The sequence below is a fragment of the Rattus norvegicus genome, chromosome 16 (genome assembly GCF_036323735.1).
Source record: "Rattus norvegicus strain BN/NHsdMcwi chromosome 16, GRCr8, whole genome shotgun sequence".
Classification (NCBI taxonomy): Eukaryota; Metazoa; Chordata; class Mammalia; order Rodentia; family Muridae; genus Rattus; species Rattus norvegicus.
The window spans coordinates 13,122,787-13,133,500 of NC_086034.1; the positions used below are offsets into that span (position 1 = coordinate 13,122,787).

At 40.5% G+C, this 10,714-nt stretch overlaps 1 pseudogene; it reads right to left on the bottom strand.

Moving 5' to 3' along the window:
• Positions 1 to 8,193: 8,193 nt before the first annotated feature.
• Pphln1-ps3 (periphilin 1, pseudogene 3) lies at positions 8,194 to 9,406 on the bottom strand (annotated as a pseudogene).
• Positions 9,407 to 10,714: the final 1,308 nt, after the last annotated feature.

Sequence of the window (10,714 nt, forward strand, 5' to 3'; positions counted from 1 at the left end):
TATCTGGATACACCTTCAACCTCCTTCATTCCCATATCTAGTATTCTCCTTTGGAAGTTTCACCTGAGGTCTGTCCAACAGAGCAACTGAAGATTGTAGTAATGAGAGCTGGACCCTGACCTTGGAAAGCACACTATTGCCACTATGCTCTAGGTGAAGTGCTGGCCTGCTATCTTCAAGGGAAACAAAGGTGCACTGAGTATCCCAGACTCTGTGACTATGGTTTGCTACCACAGTACTGTCTGTACTAGTTGGTTCATGCTTCTGCTTCTGGCTTCCGATGCTGTCTCTCTCCTCATTCAGTGCAAGGAAGCTGCCTCCCCAACCCTGATGGGCAGTACATTCTCTTGTTGAACTGAGCCTCTCTGTTTTCTTTTTTCTTTCTTCTTACTGTATGCTTGCTGGGATTGGGTTATTTATTATCTACCCCTTGGGAAAAACTGTCATTTGTCTGGGTTTCTAGTATCAGCTTTTGGAAAATCATGCCTAAGGAAGTTTATTCATGGAATTTCTGAGGGGCTCTGGTTCTGTCTCTTCACTCAGCAGTGTTGTCAGAGGTCACACTGTTAGGGGTAATAGAGACTACAGAATAGATTGTAGTCATAAGCTCAATTTTTATACTTTAGTAGCTCTCCTCCTTACACACCCACACTGAGGTATTTGCCACGTACGATGACACTATTTTTTGTTTGTTTTGTCTTTTATCCTTGGTTATTTGAAAGTGTGATGGTGCCTTCTCCTAGCATATGTTTAGAGTTTGTAGGGGTGGGTGAACGTGCAGCCACCTCAGAGACAGGAAAGCAATTTGCTTCAAGCTTAATAGGTAGTAACCGGAAAGATCAGAGTCAGGTTTCTCTCAGTAGGATTTGGATTTTGTGTTTGGTTAGCTTGAAAAAGTAAGTATTCAATGTGGTGGCAACGAATGACAGCTGGGAAAATCCATGGGGTTGTTTTGATCAAAGGACCTCCACATGCTAAAGCAGGGCAATGTAGGTTGTCTCCTTGCTGTGGGTTTTCTCTGGCCTCATCGTCTGGAACAGAGTAAAATACTCCGGACTTTGCAACATCCCAACACATCCCTCTCTGAAGGTTATTCTCCTGTGCTTTCAAACAGGGAGAAGAACACCTATTCTGTAGAATGAGGATTAAATGGTGCCAGGTTTTAATGGCGAGTATGTAGTAAAAAACTTATGGGAAAGGGTTTGTACATTGCGGTGCTAAGGTTGATGGTTGCTCATTATTGAGCTGACTCAGGGTTTGTTAACTCAAGGAGACAGGGTGACAATATCTATGGCTGGGGAAGCTTACCCTGAAGAGAAGTAGAGTTGCATGTTCTCATCTGTAAGATGACCAGAGTCAAAATCAAGTCAAGGTCAGGTCCTGGTGGACAGATTTGATTTTCTTAGGCAATCCAAAAATATAGTGTTTTATGACAAGCTTTCTAATTTTTAAATGTTTTTTATAATCCATAAACAAATACAACAGTCATACAAAATCACATGTATGGAAAACAAGCTGCTTCTCTCTCTGCTGTATAGCACTGATGTACAGTTTGGCTTTACATAGTGCTGAGGACCAAGAGATGGCAGAAAATATTTTCTCCCTGTTGTCCCTCTTTCAGGCCCTGGAAACGGGTGGTAATGAAGACAGAACTCTCAGTAGAAAAAGGTGGCTGATAGGTTCACCTCTAACTTAACACCAGGAGGTGAGTCAGTTAGAATCATTTTCAAAACTCCCCGAAAATGGCAATGAGAGTTTCAGAGTATCCAGATGAAGACAGAAGAATGAAAAGATGTGTGTGCCGATAAATAAAACAAAACTTTTGTGTTGTTGACAAATCACTCATAATGATTCATACTAGTATTATAGCGATCTTGCTTACAATAATTACACTGACTATTAGCCTGAGTTATGGGTGTGACTCAATATTAGATCAGCTGCTTAGAATGTGTGAGGTTTGGTGCTTGAACCCTAAGGTTTGAAAAATAAAAAGTGGGGCTGACTAAAATGATGTAAAGGAAAGTGTGGCAGTTTGAATATGCTTGGCCCATGCGAAGGGGCACTATTAATAAGTGTGGCCTTATTGGAGAAAGTGTGTCACTGTGGGCGTGGGCTTTGAGGTCCTATGCTGCACTCAGTGTAGAAGATGACAGTCTCTCTTGACTACCTTCCAATGAAGATATAGAAATCTAGGCTCCTCCCAGCACCAGGTCCATCTGCATTCTGCCATTCTAGCTATGATGATAATGTACTGAACCTCTGAAACTGTAAGGCTCAATTAAATGTTTTCTTTGATAAGAGCTGCCTTGGTCATGGTATCTCTTCACAACAATGGAAACCCCAAGTCAGGGCCTCTCACTTTATTCCAAGTTCCGAAACAGTGCTGTTCATGCACCGTGATGGGGAAGCACAGATCAGTGTGTAAAGCTACAGGTGATATATGTTCAAAACTGTGACAAAGGAGTTAAAGTGAACTTTTAAAATTACAGTTCATTCTGTTTGTTGTTTTCATTTTGATGACTTCTCTTTATTTGCATTTTAATCTACATTTTAAATGTTATCCCATTTCCTGGTTTCCACTCCAGAAACCCACTATCCTACTGCCCCACCAGCTTCTATGAGTGTGCCCCCCTCAACTCCCTCCTCCTTCCTGCCCCAGCATTCCCCTACACTGGGGCATCGAGCCTTGACAGGGCCAAGGGCCTCTCTTCCCATTGATGCCCGACAAGGCTATCCTCTTCTACATGTGTGGATGGAGCCATAGGTTCATTCCTGTGTTCTCTTGGGATGGTGGTTTTGTCCTTGAGGGCTCTGGGGGGGTCTATTTGGTTGATATTGTGTTCCTCTTATGGGGTTGCAAACCCTGTCAGTTCCTTCAGTCCTTTCTCTAACTCCTCCACTGAGATCCCTGTTCTCGGTTCAGTGGTCGGCTGTGAGCATCCACCTCTGTATTTGTAAGTTTCTGGCAGAGCCTCTCAGCAGACAGCTATATCAGGCTCCTGTCAGCATGCACTTCTTCACATCCTCAATATTGTCTGGGTTTGGTGGCTGAATATGGGGTGCATCTCCATGTGTTGATGACTTCTTAAAGTTGCTTTCTGTATTTGTATGCAAAGTAATGTGTCTGAACGTGGCATTTTCACTCACATATGTCCTGACTTTGTTCTCATTCATTGTCTCCTCATGGCCTTCCCCATGGCCTCCCCCATGGCCTCCGCATTCCTCCTCTAGCTGTTTCCTTCTGCCAATCCCCATTTGCTTTATTGTTATTCTATTACAGCCTTCATTTCCTCCTTCATTACAATTGTCCTGCTCCTTCTCATGATTCCTGCTGCAGTTTCATGGCCTGCACACACACACAAATATGCACCTGTATACAACCATAAATGCACGTTGAAATCAAGAACCTGCAGTATTTTTCTTTCTATTTTGGGATTATTTGATTGACATTTCCATTTCCAACCACACCCTGCAAATGACTATATTTTCTTCTTGGCTGCATAAAATTTCATTGTGTACATGGAGCATTTAAAAAACCTCTTTATCTGTTTATTGACATTGAAGATGGTTAAATTTCTTATTTGTTTTAACAGTACAGCAATAAATACAGATATGTACCTACCTCTTTGGTTTGTTGACCTAGATTCTTTCTAGTGTCTACCCGAGAACAGCACAGCTGGGTCCCATAGTAGTCCTATTTTTAGTTCTTTGACGAATCTCCATGCTGATTTCCACAGTGACTGTAAAACTTTGGATTCATACTGGTAATGGAGAAGAGTCTCTTTCTTCACTTCCTTGACAGCGTTTGTTGCATAACGCCAACTCTGACAGGGGTGAGATAAAGTCTCAAGGCAGTTTTAATTTGAATTTCACTGGTGTTCACTGGTGCTGAGCAATTTCTTTTACAAGCATTTGTTGGTCATTTGTTCTTCTTATTTTGGACTATCTGTTTAGTCATTAGCCCACTTATTGATTAAATGATTGGGTTTTTTTGGTGTCTAATTTCTGCAGTTTTTTATATATCCCCAATACTTATCTCCTGTTTGATATTAATTTGACAGCTCCAATGCTGTAGCTGTCTCTTCACTCAGACAATTGTCTCTGCTTAGAAGAAGCTTTTACAGCCCAGGTAATCCCAGATGCCAGTCCTTCTGATGATTCCCTGAGCTATTTCAATCCTCTCCACAAAATCTTCAGCTATGCTTATGAAGTATTTTACTTATGCAGACCCATGCAGCTTCACGTTTCCGGCAGTGCAGTTAGAGCTTTGCTTTCTTCTGACTTGACCTTTGCTATGTTGAGGGATCTTGACCTAGAATTAACTTTTTACATGTTAAATCAGTTTTCGTAGCACCATTTGTGAATAGGTTTTCCCTTGTATATTTTGGATATTTTGTCTAAAGTTACGTGACTATGGCTGTGCAGGATTATTATTTGGCCCTCTGTCCTGTACTACTGGTCTTCATGCCTCCACTGGCAGTAACATTCTGTTTTGTGACTAAGGCTATGCCATACAATTGGAGATTAGTTACTGCTTTATGTATTTCTAGTATTGCTAATTTTGTTATGGATTGTTTTGGACTTTTAGGACCTATGTGCTCTGTATGAAACTTAAGATCTTTTTTTTGTAAAGGATATCATTGGAATTTTGATGGGAATATCTTTCAATCTATACATTGCTTTCATTAATGTAGCCATTTTTTTCACTCTGTTAAAACTGCCAATATATGACCATGGTAGGTCTTTATATTTTCTAGTGTCTTCTTCAGTGTCTTCAGTGTTTCAATATTTTAATTGCAGAAGTTTTACAACTCTTGGTTATGGTTCACTCTTAGGTATTTTTGAAGCCATTGTTAATGGGATTTTTTTCTCCTAGCATCATTTACAACATTATTTACATGTATAGGGTGGCTACAGACTTTTACATGTTGATTTAGTATCTTACTATTTTGCTGAAAAAATTTAAAATTAAGTCTATGTACTGATGAGAGATCTTGTGCCATTCCTTTGTTTTTGCCTATATTGATGGTTTGGTGCTTTTCTATCCTTTTGTTGCTTTATATTTTTGATATCTTGAATATTCTATGCCGTAGGTTCATTCTTTCTAGCCATGTGTATTTGAATGACCAGCTCTTTCTCCAGACTTAAGAAAATATGGTGATAGAATTTCAATGAGTTGATTTCTATGACTGTAGGTTTCATCTCAGCACCTCATTATATCTATGTGCTCTTATGTAGACTTGGTCTCTTGACTTTATCCTAGAAAAGTTGGATATTTTGCTATCTTACCATTCATTTTAAATTAAATTTTTATTGGATATTTTATATATTTACATTTCAGAAGTTGCCCCCTTTCCTGGTTCCCCTCTCTTCCATCTTCCTTCCCCCTGCTACTATGCTCACCGTCCTACCCAACCACTCCTGCCTCAATACCCTGGCATTCATCTACATTGGGGAAATGAGCTGTCACAGGATCAAGGGCTTCTCCTCCCATTGATGACTGACAAGGCCATCCTCTGCTACATATGTGGCTGGAGCCATGGGTCCCTCCATGTGTACTCTTTGGTTGGTGATTTTGTCCTGGGAGTTCTGGGGGGCCTGGTTGGTTGATATTATTGCTCTTTTTATGGGATTGCAAACCCCTTCAGTTCCTTCTTTCTTTAACTCCTCCACTGAAGTCCCCATGCTCACTTGGATGGTTAGCTGCAAGCATCCTCATATGTGTCAGTAAGGCTCTGGCAGAGCCTCTCAGGAGACATCCATATCAGGCTCCTGTCAGCAAGCACTTCTTGACATCAGCAATAGAGACTGGGTTTGGTGGATGCATAATGGATGGATTCCCCAGGTGGGGCAGTCTCTGGACGGCCTTTCCTTCAGTCTCTGCTTCACTCTTTGAACCTGTATTTCCTCCCATGAGTATTTTGTTCCCCCTTCTAAGAAGGAGTGAAGCATTCACACTGTGGTCTTCTTTCTTCTTGAGCTTCATATGGTCTGTGAATTGTTTCTTGGTTATTCTGAGCCTTTGGGCTAATATCCACTTATCAGTGAGTGCATATCATGGGTGTTCTTTTGTGATTGGGTTACCTCACTCAGGATATTTTCTAGGTCTATCCATTTGCCTAAGAATTTCATGAACTCATTGTTTTTAATGGCCAAGTAGTACTCCATTGTGTAAATGTACCATATTTTCTGTACCCATTCCTCTGTTGAAGGACATCTGGGTTCCTTCCAGCTTCTGGCTATTATAAATACGGCTGCTATGGACACAGTGGAGCATGTGTCCTTCTTAAATTAATTTTTGAATATAGTATTTCCTCAACCTTGTCCTCCACCTCTGATAGCCTTTCTTCTTATCCAAGTCTTTTGTTGATGCTTTCCACTGGAATTTTTATGATTCACTGAGTTTTACATTTTAATGTTGCTACTTTTTAAAATCCAAATTTTCTTGGTGATTTTTATCTTCATCCTGCTTATGATCCAGAGATAAAAAGATGTGAAGAAAAGCAGTGATATGTTTGCCTGCTTGCTTTCATTATTCCTGGTGAATGACTCTCCTCTTCAGTTGCTGCTATTGCTGCCATTGCAGTCTAACTTCTTCAGCCTGAACAAACGAGGACTAAAGATGGTCACCTGCCCAGGAATCCTTCTGTACTTCATCATTTCACCAGGAGTGCTGAGGTATCCAGCCCCGTGGATTGAGCAGTTACTGGGCTTTCAGCCTGTCTAGAATACAAACAGCCACTGTTGGGATATGCTGTCAGAATCACAGAAGCAAGTATAATAAATACCTTTCATAATATACGCTCATTTTCTTGATTGTATTCCACTAGAGAATTCTGATTTGTACGTAGTGTAAATGTAAAAATGTAATTATATTTTAAAAGTGGCAGTATTTCTCTTTATATCTGAACAATACAGGGACTACTAAATTTATATAATCAAGCTTTCCTGCACAATACATGGGAAGTCATTGATCCATTCTAATCTGACTACCTCCCAGCCAAAATCACAGAGATACTTGCCTTTTAGTATTGGTCTTGCTCTTTCTGGCTGCAGGTGTGCTCTCCCATAATGTTTCCTATTATTCTTTTTGCTAAATCCTCTTTTGCTCCTTCCACTCTCTCCTGGTTTGTGGAAGTCCTTCGTGGAAGTCCGACACTATTCTTTCTTCAGTCAGCTATTGGCTGACCAGCTTTTTTTTTGACAAGAGAATAAATGGGAAACAATGTTCACACAAACTTGAAACAGAAGTTATTTAAAATAAGTATTACAATGTCATGTCCAGATTGCAACAAGAAACAGAGGAATCATTTGAATAATATAAGGATAAATAATATTTACATAGTACATTGTTTCAGTAATTATTAAAGAAACACTAACTCATGCTATTGCTAGCGCCATCAGGTCACATGGCATCTTTGGGGTATTTTCATCTCAGTCAGTCAGACTTGGCAGACTCTCAGGCCCAGAGCTCTCAAAGCATCTCCACCTGACTCTCTAAGTTCCCAATTTCCATCCCACACTACTGCCAGCCAGCTACTCTCTGTTCCCTGCAGGGATCTCACCATCATGGCTAGCCTCATCAGTGACCATCCATCTAGTTCCCAAGGTGGGTTACTGCTATGCTAGTCCCATACAGAGACCACCTATCTCTTGGCTCTCTTGCTGTGGACTCTGCTCACATTCCCAGTGAAATCAAAACCCCAGAAGCTTATAATTTATCAATCAGATTTTTATCCGTAAATTCTTACTCCACAAAATGTTCACACAAAACCTCAGAGCCAATTGATATTGATATAAACTGCCCACGTAGATAACACAAATTGTCCTGTAACAATCCATACTTTATAAGATATTCACAGCTACCCATTTAAAGCCACATGGGGGTGGGTCATGCTCCTCTTCCTCCATTTTCTCTCCTTTTTTCTCTTCTCCTATCTCTCTTGCCTTTCAAAAATTCTGCCCCGCCTTTCTTTTTCTTTTTCTTTTTCTCTTAAGGTACCAAAGTACTAGTTTATTAAGAAAACATAGTTTAATGTAGGATATTTTAATAAGAACAATAAAGCCTAAGAAGTCAATAAAAATCACAACTCAAATCCTAACATTTTTACATGCTACCATCTACTATGAAGGTCAATCTCTAACCATAAAGTACACTTGGGCTATAGATTCTACTTGGAAGACTACAGAACATAAATAATTAAGCCTCCTCAGCAGGCTAAGCCACAAACTGAGCACTGGTGAGTGTATGAACCACAAGGTTCCATAGGTAGAAACATTTCTGAAGATTATTTTAAGCTCACCATTTCAGATACTTGCTAGTATTTCATCACAAAAATTCCATATATGAGGTATTTATACAATTCTGGAATGACAATCAAGAAATACTTTCTGCTAGAGCACCAGTTCTTAGGAAGCAGCAGCATCATACTCTGCAATGAACTGCCTGAGCTCTTTCACACAGCGTTCACTTATTTCATGTAAATTCTGCCTAAGTGCAAACTGAATGGACCTTTCTAACGAAGGGTCTTTTTCAACCAGCATTTTCACCACCATTCCGAAGGTCTCACAGTCTTGGTAGTAGGCTTGTTCAATTTCCTTGGTTTTTGACACTATTGCTTTACGGCGATTGGTTACTTGGTCATCAATGAACACTGTGTGATCTGTTTTGTTTGACTCGGATTCTTGTGTCTGATCCATAACTTCAAACTCAGAAATTTGAGGTAAGTCGCTTTCCTCTGCTATCTCTGGCTTTTTGACAGCTTGCTTGCCTGCAGCTTTAGGAAGTCCCTTTTCATCAAACCTTCTAAGTTTGTTTAAAATTTCCGATGAAAGAACTGCTGAAGAACTTTTTGGGTGTTTGTCTCTGGATGTTTTCAAAGACTGGCCAGGTCTCTTTTTACCTCCTTCTGGCTTTTCTTCACTTCACCGTTTATAGGAGGAATGAACATGCTTGGACTTCCTAAGCTCTGAACCATGGGAAGAATGCAGTTTGCTTTGTTTTGTAGAGTGTCTTCCACTGGATCTAGATCTGCTGTGTGGGGAGGTCTTTCGATCTACACCTGATTTTCTGGAAAAACAAGAAGCCCCTTTATGGGGCGACTGTTGTTTTGAATAATGGGAAGAGGAGGAACATTTTCTTCTATAGACATCTTTCTTATCCCCGCACGCATGCTGTCAGCTTGCAGAAAGATCATCTCTTGTTTTCCTCAGGCCAGACTCACCACTGGAGGCATTCTGAGGTCCTTTGTCATATGATCTGCTAGACCACATCTTGTCTCTTCTGTACACTGATCTTCAATGGTGACCAAGGAATGGAAGGTGGGACTAGCCACAAGTTCACCAAGACAATCCCAGCAGTTCTTTGATAGTCACTGAGACACTAGCCTCAAAATGCATCTGCACTCTAGATCACTTGGGCTTCAGTGTAAATTGATGGCTCCAGGTTCCAGGATGCTGGCACACAGGCTGCCACAGGAGCAGTTAGAGATCTGGTTGCATGCGCTTTTAATTCCAGCACTCAGGAGATGGAAACAGGAGGATCTCTGTGAGCTCAAGGCCAGCTTGGCCTACACAGCAAGTTTCGGGATAACCAAAGCAACATAGTGATAACTCTCGCCACTAGTCCTGGGACCCACTCTGTCACCGCCACCTGCCAGGACCCCACGGAAGTAGAGGACAAGAGGCAGGCTACGTTTCCGGAAATCCCGCCTTTCTTTTTCACTGCCCAATCACGGGCCTTGCCTTATCTTGTGCCTGCCCTCACCTGCATATAGACACCAACCCACAGTACGCAAAAACATTATGCCTACACAAAAACAGTAAGTGAGTGGGATAAAGTAAGGAGGCAGATAAAGGGGAAAGTCAAGAAACAATGTTAATCGAATGAAAGTTAAAGGAATGGAGAAGAATGTTAGAGAAGGAAAGAGAAAAGAGCAAAGATCAAAACTTTTTTAAAGTAAAAAAAAATGTGAAAGCTGAAAAGTAAAATTATACAAATTTAAGAAGTAGAATAAAACCCCAAATATGTCATAAGAAAAAGAAAATAATATATAGTGAAGATGCTGATAAACATAGTGAGGGAGAAAGTAAAAATGTAGATCAAAACAAAGAAAGGAAAATAAAACGAAAAGTGTAAAATTTGTCCCATAGTAAAAATGATTCATAAGTGAAATTAGATACATATATAACAAGAAAAAAGAAATAAACAGGAGAAAAACAAAGATACTTTTACTAGCACAGTAAGAAGAAAACTATGAAACAGAGAATGTGGAGAAGTAAAGATTGAAAAAAGAGGATAGGGGGTTGGGGATTTAGCTCAGTGGTAGAGCGCTTGCCTAGCAATTGCAAGGCCCTGGGTTCGGTCCCCAGCTCCGAAAAAAAAAAAAAAAAGAAAAGAAAGAAAAAAGAGGATAGGAAGAAAACGGAGCATTGGAGAGATGGCTATGGTTAAGAGTACATGAGTACATGTAAACGGCTTGTGCTTGGTTCCTAACACCCATGTCAGTTGGCTTGCAACTGTCTGTACCCAAACTTTAAGGGCATCTCATACACACACACACACACACACACACACACACACACACACACACACACATAATAAAAATGAGTGCTTTTATAAAAGGACTATGGATCGAGTCTTTCACTTGGAAGCTTACACAGTATTTTCTGAAACTTTGGAAGGTGGACTGCAGAAAGAAGGCTTTTAGGTTAG